Here is a 19,806-nt window from a genome sequence, read left to right as displayed (position 1 = left end):
GGGCGTCTCTCCGTGTAATTCAAGGCCCGACCGAGGGAGCTTTCAAACTGGGAAAGACGGCCTGTGCCTTCAGGCCCGCATTTCAAGCCAGACAGGCAGGAAACGTAAGCTGGCGATTCCACAAGCCGCAAACCACGCAAGGTACACAGTGGGCCCTTCCCTGAATCCACTTGTTTACGCAGGCTGTTCTGCGTGGAGCGAACGGCCTCAACCAAGGCAGGCTCTCGTTCGGCCTCTAAGCGTCTGCCTCTTCCGAAAGACCGAAGCGTTGCCTGAAGAGCCCTGCTTTAGTCGCCGCTGCAGTGCAAGCTGACTTTCTCCGTGAGGAGAGTGACTTTCCAACCGAGGTGCCAGAGGGCGTTCCAGGCAGACTCTTTCCTCAGGGCAGCCGAGAGACGGTCAATGTGGAAACCTTCCAGGGCACGGTGGACTGGCTAGAAATGCGTTCCGGATGCTGTTGGCGTGCCGAGGAATCGGAGCCGTCCCCTTTCAAAGCGCTGGGTGTGGTCCTTCCCTCGGCGTAAAACAGTAGCCCCTCTCTCAAGGGCCTAGGGGCCTGGGTGTGGCACACCAGGCCCACGGAGACCGGGGGTTTCCGCAGGGCAAAGGCTGCGCACCTGAAGCGTCTAGGACTCCCAAAAAGGGCAGCACCGTTCAAATAAAGCACGGCAGGGACTAAGACCTCAGAGAGCTTGCTGTATGCTCCGTTCCTGCAGGGAGACTCAAAGCCTTTCTCGAGGCAGGCCCTCAAGTGGCCGTTCCCTGTAGTCCTACGGCCTGACAGGATGAGCTCCCAACACGGCTCCGGAAGCACCCTGGTTATTGAGAGAAAATTCCTTCTCTTCCCCGAGCCCTGCGTCCAGGGCCCAGAGGCCCCTCAGAAACGGTGTTCTGCAGGTGGCTTCAAGGCAGCGTGAGGGGAGCTTTCACAATGGGGAGACGAGGCTTCTGCCCTCAGAGCCCCGCTTTCAGTGAAGCCGCGCTTCAGCTCTTTGCGATTTCTGGTAAGTGCACAGGGACACTAGCTACACACTCGCTCCTGACCTGAATCCGCTATTCTTCACCGAGTTTTCTTTCTGGCTTGAAATGCGGGCCTGAAGGCACAGGCCGTCTTTCCCAGTTTGAAAGCTCCCTCGGTCGGGCCTTGAATTACACGGAGAGACGCCCTTTCTGACGGGCCTCTCGTCACGGTAGGCATGGCTCTGGGAAGAAAGTGAGCTCTCCCTGGTAAAACCGGGTGCGCCCAGGGCCTGGCTGGGAGCTCACGCTGCTCTGCTCTAGACCTAGCTGGAGACCGAACGTCAGCCCTTGCCTCGAGGAGAGTCGCTTTATTGCCCTGCTGAAGCGGAGGCATGCGGCACCTTCCAAGAGGCCTCCGTCGCAGCTGTGCTTTCTTTTCCAGGTCGTGCACCGTTCAGGACACCCAGGACCCTCGCGTTTGCACCCTGTTCCCTGCAAGACCCCGGAGTACCGGCAGGCTCCACTGGCCTGCTCAGCGGCATCCGGGCCCGGAAGCCCTTCCCAGTCACTCACCCTGTGTATGCCGAGCGCGGGGCAACGCACAGCACACCTCCTTGGGGGAGAGCTAGACTTCCTCAGCACTGCAACGGCTCCAGGGAAACTGTTCTCTCGCGGCCGACTTGTCAAGGAACTCGGCCTCCTTGCCCCTGTCTGAGCTGCCCTTAGGAAAACAGTCTGCTTCGCAGGCCTCCTAGGAACCCTTCGCCGAGGGCACCATACCTGTGGGAGGAAAGTCAGCTTGCGTTCCCGCTGCCCCTAAAGTACAGTGCTTCCTCTTACACTGCAGGCCTTCAGGTAGAGGCCAAGGCCCCGTAGAGCCTTACCTAGAGGGTTCCTTAGATGAGGGAGTTGGCTCCATGCAGAACACCCGGTGAAGAAAAGCGGATTCAGGGCAGGAGCGAGTGTGTAGCTAGTGTCCCTGTGCACTTACCAGAAATCGCAAGGAGCTGAAGCGCGGCTTCACTGAAAGCGGGGCTCTGAGGGCAGAAGCCTCGTCTCCCCATTGTGAAAGCTCCCCTCACGCTGCCTTGAAGCCACCTGCAGAACACCGTTTCTGAGGGGCCTCTAGGCCCTGGACGCAGGGCTCGGGGAAGAGAAGGAATTTTCTCTCAATAACCAGGGTGCTTCCGGAGCCGTGTTGGGAGCTCATCCTGTCAGGCCGTAGGACTACAGGGAACGGCCACTTGAGGGCCTGCCTCGAGAAAGGCTTTGAGTCTCCCTGCAGGAACGGAGCATACAGCAAGCTCTCTGAGGTCTTAGTCCCTGCCGTGCTTTATTTGAACGGTGCTGCCCTTTTCGGGAGTCCTAGACGCTTCAGGTGCGCAGCCTTTGCCCTGCGGAAACCCCCGGCCCCCGTGGGCATGCTGTGCCACACCCAGGCCCCTAGGCCCTGGAGAGAGGGGCTACTGTGTACGCCCAGGGAAGGACCACACCCAGCGCTTTGAAAGGGGACGGCTCCGATTCCTCGGCACGCCAACAGCATCCGGAACGCATTTCTAGCCAGTCCACCGTGCCCTGGAAGGTTTCCACATTGACCGTCTCTCGGCTGCCCTGAGGAAAGAGTCTGCCTGGAACGCCCTCTGGCACCTCGGTTGGAAAGTCACTCTCCTCACGGAGAAAGTCAGCTTGCACTGCAGCGGCGACTAAAGCAGGGCTCTTCAGGCAACGCTTCGGTCTTTCGGAAGAGGCAGACGCTTAGAGGCCGAACGAGAGCCTGCCTTGGTTGAGGCCGTTCGCTCCACGCAGAACAGCCTGCGTAAACAAGTGGATTCAGGGAAGGGCCCACTGTGTACCTTGCGTGGTTTGCGGCTTGTGGAATCCCCAGCTTACGTTTCCTGCCTGTCTGGCTTGAAATGCGGGCCTGAAGGCACAGGCCGTCTTTCCCAGTTTGAAAGGTCCCTCGGTCGGGCCTTGAATTACACGGAGAGACGCCCTTTCTGACGGGCCTCTCGTCACGGTAGGCATGGCTCTGGGAAGAAAGTGAGCTCTCCCTGGTAAAACCGGGTGCGCCCAGGGCCTGGCTGGGAGCTCACGCTGCTCTGCTCTAGACCTAGCTGGAGACCGAACGTCAGCCCTTGCCTCGAGGAGAGTCGCTTTATTGCCCTGCTGAAGCGGAGGCATGCGGCACCTTCCAAGAGGCCTCCGTCGCAGCTGTGCTTTCTTTTCCAGGTCGTGCACCGTTCAGGACACCCAGGACCCTCGCGTTTGCACCCTGTTCCCTGCAAGACCCCGGAGTACCGGCAGGCTCCACTGGCCTGCTCAGCGGCATCCGGGCCCGGAAGCCCTTCCCAGTCACTCACCCTGTGTATGCCGAGCGCGGGGCAACGCACAGCACACCTCCTTGGGGGAGAGCTAGACTTCCTCAGCACTGCAACGGCTCCAGGGAAACTGTTCTCTCGCGGCCGACTTGTCAAGGAACTCGGCCTCCTTGCCCCTGTCTGAGCTGCCCTTAGGAAAACAGTCTGCTTCGCAGGCCTCCTAGGAACCCTTCGCCGAGGGCACCATACCTGTGGGAGGAAAGTCAGCTTGCGTTCCCGCTGCCCCTAAAGTACAGTGCTTCCTCTTACACTGCAGGCCTTCAGGTAGAGGCCAAGGCCCCGTAGAGCCTTACCTAGAGGGTTCCTTGGATGAGGGAGTTGGCTCCATGCAGAACACCCGGTGAAGAAAAGCGGATTCAGGGCAGGAGCGAGTGTGTAGCTAGTGTCCCTGTGCACTTACCAGAAATCGCAAGGAGCTGAAGCGCGGCTTCACTGAAAGCGGGGCTCTGAGGGCAGAAGCCTCGTCTCCCCATTGTGAAAGCTCCCCTCACGCTGCCTTGAAGCCACCTGCAGAACACCGTTTCTGAGGGGCCTCTAGGCCCTGGACGCAGGGCTCGGGGAAGAGAAGGAATTTTCTCTCAATAACCAGGGTGCTTCCGGAGCCGTGTTGGGAGCTCATCCTGTCAGGCCGTAGGACTACAGGGAACGGCCACTTGAGGGCCTGCCTCGAGAAAGGCTTTGAGTCTCCCTGCAGGAACGGAGCATACAGCAAGCTCTCTGAGGTCTTAGTCCCTGCCGTGCTTTATTTGAACGGTGCTGCCCTTTTCGGGAGTCCTAGACGCTTCAGGTGCGCAGCCTTTGCCCTGCGGAAACCCCCGGCCCCCGTGGGCATGCTGTGCCACACCCAGGCCCCTAGGCCCTGGAGAGAGGGGCTACTGTGTACGCCCAGGGAAGGACCACACCCAGCGCTTTGAAAGGGGACGGCTCCGATTCCTCGGCACGCCAACAGCATCCGGAACGCATTTCTAGCCAGTCCACCGTGCCCTGGAAGGTTTCCACATTGACCGTCTCTCGGCTGCCCTGAGGAAAGAGTCTGCCTGGAACGCCCTCTGGCACCTCGGTTGGAAAGTCACTCTCCTCACGGAGAAAGTCAGCTTGCACTGCAGCGGCGACTAAAGCAGGGCTCTTCAGGCAACGCTTCGGTCTTTCGGAAGAGGCAGACGCTTAGAGGCCGAACGAGAGCCTGCCTTGGTTGAGGCCGTTTGCTCCACGCAGAACACCCTGCGTAAACAAGTGGATTCAGGGAAGGGCCCACTGTGTACCTTGCGTGGTTTGCGGCTTGTGGAATCCCCAGCTTACGTTTCCTGCCTGTCTGGCTTGAAATGCGGGCCTGAAGGCACAGGCCGTCTTTCCCAGTTTGAAAGGTCCCTCGGTCGGGCCTTGAATTACACGGAGAGACGCCCTTTCTGACGGGCCTCTCGTCACGGTAGGCATGGCTCTGGGAAGAAAGTGAGCTCTCCCTGGTAAAACCGGGTGCGCCCAGGGCCTGGCTGGGAGCTCACGCTGCTCTGCTCTAGACCTAGCTGGAGACCGAACGTCAGCCCTTGCCTCGAGGAGAGTCGCTTTATTGCCCTGCTGAAGCGGAGGCATGCGGCACCTTCCAAGAGGCCTCCGTCGCAGCTGTGCTTTCTTTTCCAGGTCGTGCACCGTTCAGGACACCCAGGACCCTCGCGTTTGCACCCTGTTCCCTGCAAGACCCCGGAGTACCGGCAGGCTCCACTGGCCTGCTCAGCGGCATCCGGGCCCGGAAGCCCTTCCCAGTCACTCACCCTGTGTATGCCGAGCGCGGGGCAACGCACAGCACACCTCCTTGGGGGAGAGCTAGACTTCCTCAGCACTGCAACGGCTCCAGGGAAACTGTTCTCTCGCGGCCGACTTGTCAAGGAACTCGGCCTCCTTGCCCCTGTCTGAGCTGCCCTTAGGAAAACAGTCTGCTTCGCAGGCCTCCTAGGAACCCTTCGCCGAGGGCACCATACCTGTGGGAGGAAAGTCAGCTTGCGTTCCCGCTGCCCCTAAAGTACAGTGCTTCCTCTTACACTGCAGGCCTTCAGGTAGAGGCCAAGGCCCCGTAGAGCCTTACCTAGAGGGTTCCTTGGATGAGGGAGTTGGCTCCATGCAGAACACCCGGTGAAGAAAAGCGGATTCAGGGCAGGAGCGAGTGTGTAGCTAGTGTCCCTGTGCACTTACCAGAAATCGCAAGGAGCTGAAGCGCGGCTTCACTGAAAGCGGGGCTCTGAGGGCAGAAGCCTCGTCTCCCCATTGTGAAAGCTCCCCTCACGCTGCCTTGAAGCCACCTGCAGAACACCGTTTCTGAGGGGCCTCTAGGCCCTGGACGCAGGGCTCGGGGAAGAGAAGGAATTTTCTCTCAATAACCAGGGTGCTTCCGGAGCCGTGTTGGGAGCTCATCCTGTCAGGCCGTAGGACTACAGGGAACGGCCACTTGAGGGCCTGCCTCGAGAAAGGCTTTGAGTCTCCCTGCAGGAACGGAGCATACAGCAAGCTCTCTGAGGTCTTAGTCCCTGCCGTGCTTTATTTGAACGGTGCTGCCCTTTTCGGGAGTCCTAGACGCTTCAGGTGCGCAGCCTTTGCCCTGCGGAAACCCCCGGCCCCCGTGGGCATGCTGTGCCACACCCAGGCCCCTAGGCCCTGGAGAGAGGGGCTACTGTGTACGCCCAGGGAAGGACCACACCCAGCGCTTTGAAAGGGGACGGCTCCGATTCCTCGGCACGCCAACAGCATCCGGAACGCATTTCTAGCCAGTCCACCGTGCCCTGGAAGGTTTCCACATTGACCGTCTCTCGGCTGCCCTGAGGAAAGAGTCTGCCTGGAACGCCCTCTGGCACCTCGGTTGGAAAGTCACTCTCCTCACGGAGAAAGTCAGCTTGCACTGCAGCGGCGACTAAAGCAGGGCTCTTCAGGCAACGCTTCGGTCTTTCGGAAGAGGCAGACGCTTAGAGGCCGAACGAGAGCCTGCCTTGGTTGAGGCCGTTCGCTCCACGCAGAACACCCTGCGTAAACAAGTGGATTCAGGGAAGGGCCCACTGTGTACCTTGCGTGGTTTGCGGCTTGTGGAATCCCCAGCTTACGTTTCCTGCCTGTCTGGCTTGAAATGCGGGCCTGAAGGCACAGGCCGTCTTTCCCAGTTTGAAAGGTCCCTCGGTCGGGCCTTGAATTACACGGAGAGACGCCCTTTCTGACGGGCCTCTCGTCACGGTAGGCATGGCTCTGGGAAGAAAGTGAGCTCTCCCTGGTAAAACCGGGTGCGCCCAGGGCCTGGCTGGGAGCTCACGCTGCTCTGCTCTAGACCTAGCTGGAGACCGAACGTCAGCCCTTGCCTCGAGGAGAGTCGCTTTATTGCCCTGCTGAAGCGGAGGCAGGCGGCACCTTCCAAGAGGCCTCCGTCGCAGCTGTGCTTTCTCTTCTAGGTCGTGCACCGTTCAGGACACCCAGGACCCTCGCGTTTGCACCCTGTTCCCTGCAAGACCCCGGAGTACCGGCAGGCTCCACTGGCCTGCTCAGCGGCATCCGGGCCCGGAAGCCCTTCCCAGTCACTCACCCTGTGTATGCCGAGCGCGGGGCAACGCACAGCACACCTCCTTGGGGGAGAGCTAGACTTCCTCAGCACTGCAACGGCTCCAGGGAAACTGTTCTCTCGCGGCCGACTTGTCAAGGAACTCGGCCTCCTTGCCCCTGTCTGAGCTGCCCTTAGGAAAACAGTCTGCTTCGCAGGCCTCCTAGGAACCCTTCGCCGAGGGCACCATACCTGTGGGAGGAAAGTCAGCTTGCGTTCCCGCTGCCCCTAAAGTACAGTGCTTCCTCTTACACTGCAGGCCTTCAGGTAGAGGCCAAGGCCCCGTAGAGCCTTACCTAGAGGGTTCCTTGGATGAGGGAGTTGGCTCCATGCAGAACACCCGGTGAAGAAAAGCGGATTCAGGGCAGGAGCGAGTGTGTAGCTAGTGTCCCTGTGCACTTACCAGAAATCGCAAGGAGCTGAAGCGCGGCTTCACTGAAAGCGGGGCTCTGAGGGCAGAAGCCTCGTCTCCCCATTGTGAAAGCTCCCCTCACGCTGCCTTGAAGCCACCTGCAGAACACCGTTTCTGAGGGGCCTCTAGGCCCTGGACGCAGGGCTCGGGGAAGAGAAGGAATTTTCTCTCAATAACCAGGGTGCTTCCGGAGCCGTGTTGGGAGCTCATCCTGTCAGGCCGTAGGACTACAGGGAACGGCCACTTGAGGGCCTGCCTCGAGAAAGGCTTTGAGTCTCCCTGCAGGAACGGAGCATACAGCAAGCTCTCTGAGGTCTTAGTCCCTGCCGTGCTTTATTTGAACGGTGCTGCCCTTTTCGGGAGTCCTAGACGCTTCAGGTGCGCAGCCTTTGCCCTGCGGAAACCCCCGGCCCCCGTGGGCATGCTGTGCCACACCCAGGCCCCTAGGCCCTGGAGAGAGGGGCTACTGTGTACGCCCAGGGAAGGACCACACCCAGCGCTTTGAAAGGGGACGGCTCCGATTCCTCGGCACGCCAACAGCATCCGGAACGCATTTCTAGCCAGTCCACCGTGCCCTGGAAGGTTTCCACATTGACCGTCTCTCGGCTGCCCTGAGGAAAGAGTCTGCCTGGAACGCCCTCTGGCACCTCGGTTGGAAAGTCACTCTCCTCACGGAGAAAGTCAGCTTGCACTGCAGCGGCGACTAAAGCAGGGCTCTTCAGGCAACGCTTCGGTCTTTCGGAAGAGGCAGACGCTTAGAGGCCGAACGAGAGCCTGCCTTGGTTGAGGCCGTTCGCTCCACGCAGAACACCCTGCGTAAACAAGTGGATTCAGGGAAGGGCCCACTGTGTACCTTGCGTGGTTTGCGGCTTGTGGAATCCCCAGCTTACGTTTCCTGCCTGTCTGGCTTGAAATGCGGGCCTGAAGGCACAGGCCGTCTTTCCCAGTTTGAAAGCTCCCTCGGTCGGGCCTTGAATTACACGGAGAGACGCCCTTTCTGACGGGCCTCTCGTCACGGTAGGCATGGCTCTGGGAAGAAAGTGAGCTCTCCCTGGTAAAACCGGGTGCGCCCAGGGCCTGGCTGGGAGCTCACGCTGCTCTGCTCTAGACCTAGCTGGAGACCGAACGTCAGCCCTTGCCTCGAGGAGAGTCGCTTTATTGCCCTGCTGAAGCGGAGGCAGGCGGCACCTTCCAAGAGGCCTCCGTCGCAGCTGTGCTTTCTCTTCTAGGTCGTGCACCGTTCAGGACACCCAGGACCCTCGCGTTTGCACCCTGTTCCCTGCAAGACCCCGGAGTACCGGCAGGCTCCACTGGCCTGCTCAGCGGCATCCGGGCCCGGAAGCCCTTCCCAGTCACTCACCCTGTGTATGCCGAGCGCGGGGCAACGCACAGCACACCTCCTTGGGGGAGAGCTAGACTTCCTCAGCACTGCAACGGCTCCAGGGAAACTGTTCTCTCGCGGCCGACTTGTCAAGGAACTCGGCCTCCTTGCCCCTGTCTGAGCTGCCCTTAGGAAAACAGTCTGCTTCGCAGGCCTCCTAGGAACCCTTCGCCGAGGGCACCATACCTGTGGGAGGAAAGTCAGCTTGCGTTCCCGCTGCCCCTAAAGTACAGTGCTTCCTCTTACACTGCAGGCCTTCAGGTAGAGGCCAAGGCCCCGTAGAGCCTTACCTAGAGGGTTCCTTGGATGAGGGAGTTGGCTCCATGCAGAACACCCGGTGAAGAAAAGCGGATTCAGGGCAGGAGCGAGTGTGTAGCTAGTGTCCCTGTGCACTTACCAGAAATCGCAAGGAGCTGAAGCGCGGCTTCACTGAAAGCGGGGCTCTGAGGGCAGAAGCCTCGTCTCCCCATTGTGAAAGCTCCCCTCACGCTGCCTTGAAGCCACCTGCAGAACACCGTTTCTGAGGGGCCTCTAGGCCCTGGACGCAGGGCTCGGGGAAGAGAAGGAATTTTCTCTCAATAACCAGGGTGCTTCCGGAGCCGTGTTGGGAGCTCATCCTGTCAGGCCGTAGGACTACAGGGAACGGCCACTTGAGGGCCTGCCTCGAGAAAGGCTTTGAGTCTCCCTGCAGGAACGGAGCATACAGCAAGCTCTCTGAGGTCTTAGTCCCTGCCGTGCTTTATTTGAACGGTGCTGCCCTTTTCGGGAGTCCTAGACGCTTCAGGTGCGCAGCCTTTGCCCTGCGGAAACCCCCGGCCCCCGTGGGCATGCTGTGCCACACCCAGGCCCCTAGGCCCTGGAGAGAGGGGCTACTGTGTACGCCCAGGGAAGGACCACACCCAGCGCTTTGAAAGGGGACGGCTCCGATTCCTCGGCACGCCAACAGCATCCGGAACGCATTTCTAGCCAGTCCACCGTGCCCTGGAAGGTTTCCACATTGACCGTCTCTCGGCTGCCCTGAGGAAAGAGTCTGCCTGGAACGCCCTCTGGCACCTCGGTTGGAAAGTCACTCTCCTCACGGAGAAAGTCAGCTTGCACTGCAGCGGCGACTAAAGCAGGGCTCTTCAGGCAACGCTTCGGTCTTTCGGAAGAGGCAGACGCTTAGAGGCCGAACGAGAGCCTGCCTTGGTTGAGGCCGTTCGCTCCACGCAGAACACCCTGCGTAAACAAGTGGATTCAGGGAAGGGCCCACTGTGTACCTTGCGTGGTTTGCGGCTTGTGGAATCCCCAGCTTACGTTTCCTGCCTGTCTGGCTTGAAATGCGGGCCTGAAGGCACAGGCCGTCTTTCCCAGTTTGAAAGCTCCCTCGGTCGGGCCTTGAATTACACGGAGAGACGCCCTTTCTGACGGGCCTCTCGTCACGGTAGGCATGGCTCTGGGAAGAAAGTGAGCTCTCCCTGGTAAAACCGGGTGCGCCCAGGGCCTGGCTGGGAGCTCACGCTGCTCTGCTCTAGACCTAGCTGGAGACCGAACGTCAGCCCTTGCCTCGAGGAGAGTCGCTTTATTGCCCTGCTGAAGCGGAGGCAGGCGGCACCTTCCAAGAGGCCTCCGTCGCAGCTGTGCTTTCTTTTCCAGGTCGTGCACCGTTCAGGACACCCAGGACCCTCGCGTTTGCACCCTGTTCCCTGCAAGACCCCGGAGTACCGGCAGGCTCCACTGGCCTGCTCAGCGGCATCCGGGCCCGGAAGCCCTTCCCAGTCAGTCACCCTGTGTATGCCGAGCGCGGGGCAACGCACAGCACACCTCCTTGGGGGAGAGCTAGACTTCCTCAGCACTGCAACGGCTCCAGGGAAACTGTTCTCTCGCGGCCGACTTGTCAAGGAACTCGGCCTCCTTGCCCCTGTCTGAGCTGCCCTTAGGAAAACAGTCTGCTTCGCAGGCCTCCTAGGAACCCTTCGCCGAGGGCACCATACCTGTGGGAGGAAAGTCAGCTTGCGTTCCCGCTGCCCCTAAAGTACAGTGCTTCCTCTTACACTGCAGGCCTTCAGGTAGAGGCCAAGGCCCCGTAGAGCCTTACCTAGAGGGTTCCTTGGATGAGGGAGTTGGCTCCATGCAGAACACCCGGTGAAGAAAAGCGGATTCAGGGCAGGAGCGAGTGTGTAGCTAGTGTCCCTGTGCACTTACCAGAAATCGCAAGGAGCTGAAGCGCGGCTTCACTGAAAGCGGGGCTCTGAGGGCAGAAGCCTCGTCTCCCCATTGTGAAAGCTCCCCTCACGCTGCCTTGAAGCCACCTGCAGAACACCGTTTCTGAGGGGCCTCTAGGCCCTGGACGCAGGGCTCGGGGAAGAGAAGGAATTTTCTCTCAATAACCAGGGTGCTTCCGGAGCCGTGTTGGGAGCTCATCCTGTCAGGCCGTAGGACTACAGGGAACGGCCACTTGAGGGCCTGCCTCGAGAAAGGCTTTGAGTCTCCCTGCAGGAACGGAGCATACAGCAAGCTCTCTGAGGTCTTAGTCCCTGCCGTGCTTTATTTGAACGGTGCTGCCCTTTTCGGGAGTCCTAGACGCTTCAGGTGCGCAGCCTTTGCCCTGCGGAAACCCCCGGCCCCCGTGGGCATGCTGTGCCACACCCAGGCCCCTAGGCCCTGGAGAGAGGGGCTACTGTGTACGCCCAGGGAAGGACCACACCCAGCGCTTTGAAAGGGGACGGCTCCGATTCCTCGGCACGCCAACAGCATCCGGAACGCATTTCTAGCCAGTCCACCGTGCCCTGGAAGGTTTCCACATTGACCGTCTCTCGGCTGCCCTGAGGAAAGAGTCTGCCTGGAACGCCCTCTGGCACCTCGGTTGGAAAGTCACTCTCCTCACGGAGAAAGTCAGCTTGCACTGCAGCGGCGACTAAAGCAGGGCTCTTCAGGCAACGCTTCGGTCTTTCGGAAGAGGCAGACGCTTAGAGGCCGAACGAGAGCCTGCCTTGGTTGAGGCCGTTCGCTCCACGCAGAACAGCCTGCGTAAACAAGTGGATTCAGGGAAGGGCCCACTGTGTACCTTGCGTGGTTTGCGGCTTGTGGAATCCCCAGCTTACGTTTCCTGCCTGTCTGGCTTGAAATGCGGGCCTGAAGGCACAGGCCGTCTTTCCCAGTTTGAAAGCTCCCTCGGTCGGGCCTTGAATTACACGGAGAGACGCCCTTTCTGACGGGCCTCTCGTCACGGTAGGCATGGCTCTGGGAAGAAAGTGAGCTCTCCCTGGTAAAACCGGGTGCGCCCAGGGCCTGGCTGGGAGCTCACGCTGCTCTGCTCTAGACCTAGCTGGAGACCGAACGTCAGCCCTTGCCTCGAGGAGAGTCGCTTTATTGCCCTGCTGAAGCGGAGGCAGGCGGCACCTTCCAAGAGGCCTCCGTCGCAGCTGTGCTTTCTTTTCCAGGTCGTGCACCGTTCAGGACACCCAGGACCCTCGCGTTTGCACCCTGTTCCCTGCAAGACCCCGGAGTACCGGCAGGCTCCACTGGCCTGCTCAGCGGCATCCGGGCCCGGAAGCCCTTCCCAGTCACTCACCCTGTGTATGCCGAGCGCGGGGCAACGCACAGCACACCTCCTTGGGGGAGAGCTAGACTTCCTCAGCACTGCAACGGCTCCAGGGAAACTGTTCTCTCGCGGCCGACTTGTCAAGGAACTCGGCCTCCTTGCCCCTGTCTGAGCTGCCCTTAGGAAAACAGTCTGCTTCGCAGGCCTCCTAGGAACCCTTCGCCGAGGGCACCATACCTGTGGGAGGAAAGTCAGCTTGCGTTCCCGCTGCCCCTAAAGTACAGTGCTTCCTCTTACACTGCAGGCCTTCAGGTAGAGGCCAAGGCCCCGTAGAGCCTTACCTAGAGGGTTCCTTGGATGAGGGAGTTGGCTCCATGCAGAACACCCGGTGAAGAAAAGCGGATTCAGGGCAGGAGCGAGTGTGTAGCTAGTGTCCCTGTGCACTTACCAGAAATCGCAAGGAGCTGAAGCGCGGCTTCACTGAAAGCGGGGCTCTGAGGGCAGAAGCCTCGTCTCCCCATTGTGAAAGCTCCCCTCACGCTGCCTTGAAGCCACCTGCAGAACACCGTTTCTGAGGGGCCTCTAGGCCCTGGACGCAGGGCTCGGGGAAGAGAAGGAATTTTCTCTCAATAACCAGGGTGCTTCCGGAGCCGTGTTGGGAGCTCATCCTGTCAGGCCGTAGGACTACAGGGAACGGCCACTTGAGGGCCTGCCTCGAGAAAGGCTTTGAGTCTCCCTGCAGGAACGGAGCATACAGCAAGCTCTCTGAGGTCTTAGTCCCTGCCGTGCTTTATTTGAACGGTGCTGCCCTTTTCGGGAGTCCTAGACGCTTCAGGTGCGCAGCCTTTGCCCTGCGGAAACCCCCGGCCCCCGTGGGCATGCTGTGCCACACCCAGGCCCCTAGGCCCTGGAGAGAGGGGCTACTGTGTACGCCCAGGGAAGGACCACACCCAGCGCTTTGAAAGGGGACGGCTCCGATTCCTCGGCACGCCAACAGCATCCGGAACGCATTTCTAGCCAGTCCACCGTGCCCTGGAAGGTTTCCACATTGACCGTCTCTCGGCTGCCCTGAGGAAAGAGTCTGCCTGGAACGCCCTCTGGCACCTCGGTTGGAAAGTCACTCTCCTCACGGAGAAAGTCAGCTTGCACTGCAGCGGCGACTAAAGCAGGGCTCTTCAGGCAACGCTTCGGTCTTTCGGAAGAGGCAGACGCTTAGAGGCCGAACGAGAGCCTGCCTTGGTTGAGGCCGTTCGCTCCACGCAGAACAGCCTGCGTAAACAAGTGGATTCAGGGAAGGGCCCACTGTGTACCTTGCGTGGTTTGCGGCTTGTGGAATCCCCAGCTTACGTTTCCTGCCTGTCTGGCTTGAAATGCGGGCCTGAAGGCACAGGCCGTCTTTCCCAGTTTGAAAGCTCCCTCGGTCGGGCCTTGAATTACACGGAGAGACGCCCTTTCTGACGGGCCTCTCGTCACGGTAGGCATGGCTCTGGGAAGAAAGTGAGCTCTCCCTGGTAAAACCGGGTGCGCCCAGGGCCTGGCTGGGAGCTCACGCTGCTCTGCTCTAGACCTAGCTGGAGACCGAACGTCAGCCCTTGCCTCGAGGAGAGTCGCTTTATTGCCCTGCTGAAGCGGAGGCAGGCGGCACCTTCCAAGAGGCCTCCGTCGCAGCTGTGCTTTCTTTTCTAGGTCGTGCACCGTTCAGGACACCCAGGACCCTCGCGTTTGCACCCTGTTCCCTGCAAGACCCCGGAGTACCGGCAGGCTCCACTGGCCTGCTCAGCGGCATCCGGGCCCGGAAGCCCTTCCCAGTCACTCACCCTGTGTATGCCGAGCGCGGGGCAACGCACAGCACACCTCCTTGGGGGAGAGCTAGACTTCCTCAGCACTGCAACGGCTCCAGGGAAACTGTTCTCTCGCGGCCGACTTGTCAAGGAACTCGGCCTCCTTGCCCCTGTCTGAGCTGCCCTTAGGAAAACAGTCTGCTTCGCAGGCCTCCTAGGAACCCTTCGCCGAGGGCACCATACCTGTGGGAGGAAAGTCAGCTTGCGTTCCCGCTGCCCCTAAAGTACAGTGCTTCCTCTTACACTGCAGGCCTTCAGGTAGAGGCCAAGGCCCCGTAGAGCCTTACCTAGAGGGTTCCTTGGATGAGGGAGTTGGCTCCATGCAGAACACCCGGTGAAGAAAAGCGGATTCAGGGCAGGAGCGAGTGTGTAGCTAGTGTCCCTGTGCACTTACCAGAAATCGCAAGGAGCTGAAGCGCGGCTTCACTGAAAGCGGGGCTCTGAGGGCAGAAGCCTCGTCTCCCCATTGTGAAAGCTCCCCTCACGCTGCCTTGAAGCCACCTGCAGAACACCGTTTCTGAGGGGCCTCTAGGCCCTGGACGCAGGGCTCGGGGAAGAGAAGGAATTTTCTCTCAATAACCAGGGTGCTTCCGGAGCCGTGTTGGGAGCTCATCCTGTCAGGCCGTAGGACTACAGGGAACGGCCACTTGAGGGCCTGCCTCGAGAAAGGCTTTGAGTCTCCCTGCAGGAACGGAGCATACAGCAAGCTCTCTGAGGTCTTAGTCCCTGCCGTGCTTTATTTGAACGGTGCTGCCCTTTTCGGGAGTCCTAGACGCTTCAGGTGCGCAGCCTTTGCCCTGCGGAAACCCCCGGCCCCCGTGGGCATGCTGTGCCACACCCAGGCCCCTAGGCCCTGGAGAGAGGGGCTACTGTGTACGCCCAGGGAAGGACCACACCCAGCGCTTTGAAAGGGGACGGCTCCGATTCCTCGGCACGCCAACAGCATCCGGAACGCATTTCTAGCCAGTCCACCGTGCCCTGGAAGGTTTCCACATTGACCGTCTCTCGGCTGCCCTGAGGAAAGAGTCTGCCTGGAACGCCCTCTGGCACCTCGGTTGGAAAGTCACTCTCCTCACGGAGAAAGTCAGCTTGCACTGCAGCGGCGACTAAAGCAGGGCTCTTCAGGCAACGCTTCGGTCTTTCGGAAGAGGCAGACGCTTAGAGGCCGAACGAGAGCCTGCCTTGGTTGAGGCCGTTCGCTCCACGCAGAACAGCCTGCGTAAACAAGTGGATTCAGGGAAGGGCCCACTGTGTACCTTGCGTGGTTTGCGGCTTGTGGAATCCCCAGCTTACGTTTCCTGCCTGTCTGGCTTGAAATGCGGGCCTGAAGGCACAGGCCATCTTTCCCAGTTTGAAAGCTCCCTCGGTCGGGCCTTGAATTACACGGAGAGACGCCCTTTCTGACGGGCCTCTCGTCACGGTAGGCATGGCTCTGGGAAGAAAGTGAGCTCTCCCTGGTAAAACCGGGTGCGCCCAGGGCCTGGCTGGGAGCTCACGCTGCTCTGCTCTAGACCTAGCTGGAGACCGAACGTCAGCCCTTGCCTCGAGGAGAGTCGCTTTATTGCCCTGCTGAAGCGGAGGCAGGCGGCACCTTCCAAGAGGCCTCCGTCGCAGCTGTGCTTTCTTTTCTAGGTCGTGCACCGTTCAGGACACCCAGGACCCTCGCGTTTGCACCCTGTTCCCTGCAAGACCCCGGAGTACCGGCAGGCTCCACTGGCCTGCTCAGCGGCATCCGGGCCCGGAAGCCCTTCCCAGTCAGTCACCCTGTGTATGCCGAGCGCGGGGCAACGCACAGCACACCTCCTTGGGGGAGAGCTAGACTTCCTCAGCACTGCAACGGCTCCAGGGAAACTGTTCTCTCGCGGCCGACTTGTCAAGGAACTCGGCCTCCTTGCCCCTGTCTGAGCTGCCCTTAGGAAAACAGTCTGCTTCGCAGGCCTCCTAGGAACCCTTCGCCGAGGGCACCATACCTGTGGGAGGAAAGTCAGCTTGCGTTCCCGCTGCCCCTAAAGTACAGTGCTTCCTCTTACACTGCAGGCCTTCAGGTAGAGGCCAAGGCCCCGTAGAGCCTTACCTAGAGGGTTCCTTGGATGAGGGAGTTGGCTCCATGCAGAACACCCGGTGAAGAAAAGCGGATTCAGGGCAGGAGCGAGTGTGTAGCTAGTGTCCCTGTGCACTTACCAGAAATCGCAAGGAGCTGAAGCGCGGCTTCACTGAAAGCGGGGCTCTGAGGGCAGAAGCCTCGTCTCCCCATTGTGAAAGCTCCCCTCACGCTGCCTTGAAGCCACCTGCAGAACACCGTTTCTGAGGGGCCTCTAGGCCCTGGACGCAGGGCTCGGGGAAGAGAAGGAATTTTCTCTCAATAACCAGGGTGCTTCCGGAGCCGTGTTGGGAGCTCATCCTGTCAGGCCGTAGGACTACAGGGAACGGCCACTTGAGGGCCTGCCTCGAGAAAGGCTTTGAGTCTCCCTGCAGGAACGGAGCATACAGCAAGCTCTCTGAGGTCTTAGTCCCTGCCGTGCTTTATTTGAACGGTGCTGCCCTTTTCGGGAGTCCTAGACGCTTCAGGTGCGCAGCCTTTGCCCTGCGGAAACCCCCGGCCCCCGTGGGCATGCTGTGCCACACCCAGGCCCCTAGGCCCTGGAGAGAGGGGCTACTGTGTACGCCCAGGGAAGGACCACACCCAGCGCTTTGAAAGGGGACGGCTCCGATTCCTCGGCACGCCAACAGCATCCGGAACGCATTTCTAGCCAGTCCACCGTGCCCTGGAAGGTTTCCACATTGACCGTCTCTCGGCTGCCCTGAGGAAAGAGTCTGCCTGGAACGCCCTCTGGCACCTCGGTTGGAAAGTCACTCTCCTCACGGAGAAAGTCAGCTTGCACTGCAGCGGCGACTAAAGCAGGGCTCTTCAGGCAACGCTTCGGTCTTTCGGAAGAGGCAGACGCTTAGAGGCCGAACGAGAGCCTGCCTTGGTTGAGGCCGTTCGCTCCACGCAGAACAGCCTGCGTAAACAAGTGGATTCAGGGAAGGGCCCACTGTGTACCTTGCGTGGTTTGCGGCTTGTGGAATCCCCAGCTTACGTTTCCTGCCTGTCTGGCTTGAAATGCGGGCCTGAAGGCACAGGCCGTCTTTCCCAGTTTGAAAGCTCCCTCGGTCGGGCCTTGAATTACACGGAGAGACGCCCTTTCTGACGGGCCTCTCGTCACGGTAGGCATGGCTCTGGGAAGAAAGTGAGCTCTCCCTGGTAAAACCGGGTGCGCCCAGGGCCTGGCTGGGAGCTCACGCTGCTCTGCTCTAGACCTAGCTGGAGACCGAACGTCAGCCCTTGCCTCGAGGAGAGTCGCTTTATTGCCCTGCTGAAGCGGAGGCAGGCGGCACCTTCCAAGAGGCCTCCGTCGCAGCTGTGCTTTCTTTTCTAGGTCGTGCACCGTTCAGGACACCCAGGACCCTCGCGTTTGCACCCTGTTCCCTGCAAGACCCCGGAGTACCGGCAGGCTCCACTGGCCTGCTCAGCGGCATCCGGGCCCGGAAGCCCTTCCCAGTCAGTCACCCTGTGTATGCCGAGCGCGGGGCAACGCACAGCACACCTCCTTGGGGGAGAGCTAGACTTCCTCAGCACTGCAACGGCTCCAGGGAAACTGTTCTCTCGCGGCCGACTTGTCAAGGAACTCGGCCTCCTTGCCCCTGTCTGAGCTGCCCTTAGGAAAACAGTCTGCTTCGCAGGCCTCCTAGGAACCCTTCGCCGAGGGCACCATACCTGTGGGAGGAAAGTCAGCTTGCGTTCCCGCTGCCCCTAAAGTACAGTGCTTCCTCTTACACTGCAGGCCTTCAGGTAGAGGCCAAGGCCCCTTAGAGCCTTACCTAGAGGGTTCCTTGGATGAGGGAGTTGGCTCCATGCAGAACACCCGGTGAAGAAAAGCGGATTCAGGGAAGGGGCGAGTGTGTAGCTAGTGTCCCTGTGCACTTACCAGAAATCGTAAGGAGCTGAAGCGCGGCTTCACTGAAAGCGGGGCTCTGAGGGCAGAAGCCTCGTCTCCCCATTGTGAAAGCTCCCCTCATGCTGCCTTGAAGCCACCTGCAGAACACCGTTTCTGAGGGGCCTCTAGGCCCTGGACGCAGGGCTCGGGGAAGAGAAGGAATTTTCTCTCAATAACCAGGGTGCTTCCGGAGCCGTGTTGGGAGCTCATCCTGTCAGGCCGTAGGACTACAGGGAACGGCCACTTGAGGGCCTGCCTCGAGAAAGGCTTTGAGTCTCCCTGCAGGAACGGAGCATACAGCAAGCTCTCTGAGGTCTTAGTCCCTGCCGTGCTTTATTTGAACGGTGCTGCCCTTTTCGGGAGTCCTAGACGCTTCAGGTGCGCAGCCTTTGCCCTGCGCAAACCCCCGGCCCCCGTGGGCATGCTGTGCCACACCCAGGCCCCTAGGCCCTTGAGAGAGGGGCTACTGTGTACGCCGAGGGAAGGACCACACCCAGCGCTTTGAAAGGGGACGGCTCCGATTCCTCGGCATGCCAACAGCATCCGGAACGCATTTCTAGCCAGTCCACCGTGCCCTGGAAGGTTTCCACATTGACCGTCTCTCGGCTGCCCTGAGGAAAGAGTCTGCCTGGAACGCCCTCTGGCACCTCGGTTGGAAAGTCACTCTCCTCACGGAGAAAGTCAGCTTGCACTGCAGCGGCGACTAAAGCAGGGCTCTTCAGGCAACGCTTCGGTCTTTCGGAAGAGGCAGACGCTTAGAGGCCGAACGAGAGCCTGCCTTGGTTGAGGCCGTTCGCTCCACGCAGAACACCCTGCGTAAACAAGTGGATTCAGGGAAGGGCCCACTGTGTACCTTGCGTGGTTTGCGGCTTGTGGAATCCCCAGCTTACGTTTCCTGCCTGTCTGGCTTGAAATGCGGGCCTGAAGGCACAGGCCGTCTTTCCCAGTTTGAAAGCTCCCTCGGTCGGGCCTTGAATTACACGGAGAGACGCCCTTTCTGACGGGCCTCTCGTCACGGTAGGCATGGCTCTGGGAAGAAAGTGAGCTCTCCCTGGTGAAACCGGGTGCGCCCAGGGCCTGGCTGGGAGCTCACGCTGCTCTGCTCTAGACCTAGCTGGAGACCGAACGTCAGCCCTTGCCTCGAGGAGAGTCGCTTTATTGCCCTGCTGAAGCGGAGGCATGCGGCACCTTCCAAGAGGCCTCCGTCGCAGTTGTGCTCTCTTTTCTAGGTCGTGCACCGTTCAGGACACCCAGGACCCTCGCGTTTGCACCCTGTTCCCTGCAAGACCCCTGAGTACCGGCAGGCTCCACTGGCCTGCTCAGCGGCATCCGGGCCCGGAAGCCCTTCCCAGTCACTCACCCTGTGTATGCCGAGCGCGGGGCAACGCACAGCACACCTCCTTGGGGGAGAGCTAGACTTCCTCAGCACTGCAACGGCTCCAGGGAAACTGTTCTCTCGCGGCCGACTTGTCAAGGAACTCGGCCTCCTTGCCCCTGTCTGAGCTGCCCTTAGGAAAACAGTCTGCTTCGCAGGCCTCCTAGGAACACTTCGCCGAGGGCACCATACCTGTGGGAGGAAAGTCAGCTTGCGTTCCCGCTGCCCCTAAAGTACAGTGCTTCCTCTTACACTGCAGGCCTTCAGGTAGAGGCTAAGGCCCCGTAGAGCCTTACCTAGAGGGTTCCTTGGATGAGGGAGTTGGCTCCATGCAGAACACCCGGTGAAGAAAAGCGGATTCAGGGAAGGAGCGAGTGTGTAGCTAGTG

General features: G+C 60.2%; 1 protein-coding gene across 1 annotated transcript in view; it reads left to right on the top strand.

Annotated features, from left to right (window-relative positions):
* Nucleotides 1-19,806, top strand: part of LOC309811216 (protein FAM170A-like) — a gene marked incomplete at both ends in the record, with an annotated part of 518,093 nt that overhangs the window by 39,768 nt on the left and 458,519 nt on the right. The gene's annotated exons all lie outside the window — the stretch shown is intronic.

The sequence above is a fragment of the Mesoplodon mirus genome (genome assembly GCF_964341445.2).
Source record: "Mesoplodon mirus genome assembly, chromosome: 10".
NCBI classification, from domain to species: Eukaryota; Metazoa; Chordata; class Mammalia; order Artiodactyla; family Ziphiidae; genus Mesoplodon; species Mesoplodon mirus.
The sequence above is the reverse complement of the archived record's forward strand: the minus strand, read 5'-3'. Positions and strand labels throughout refer to the sequence as shown.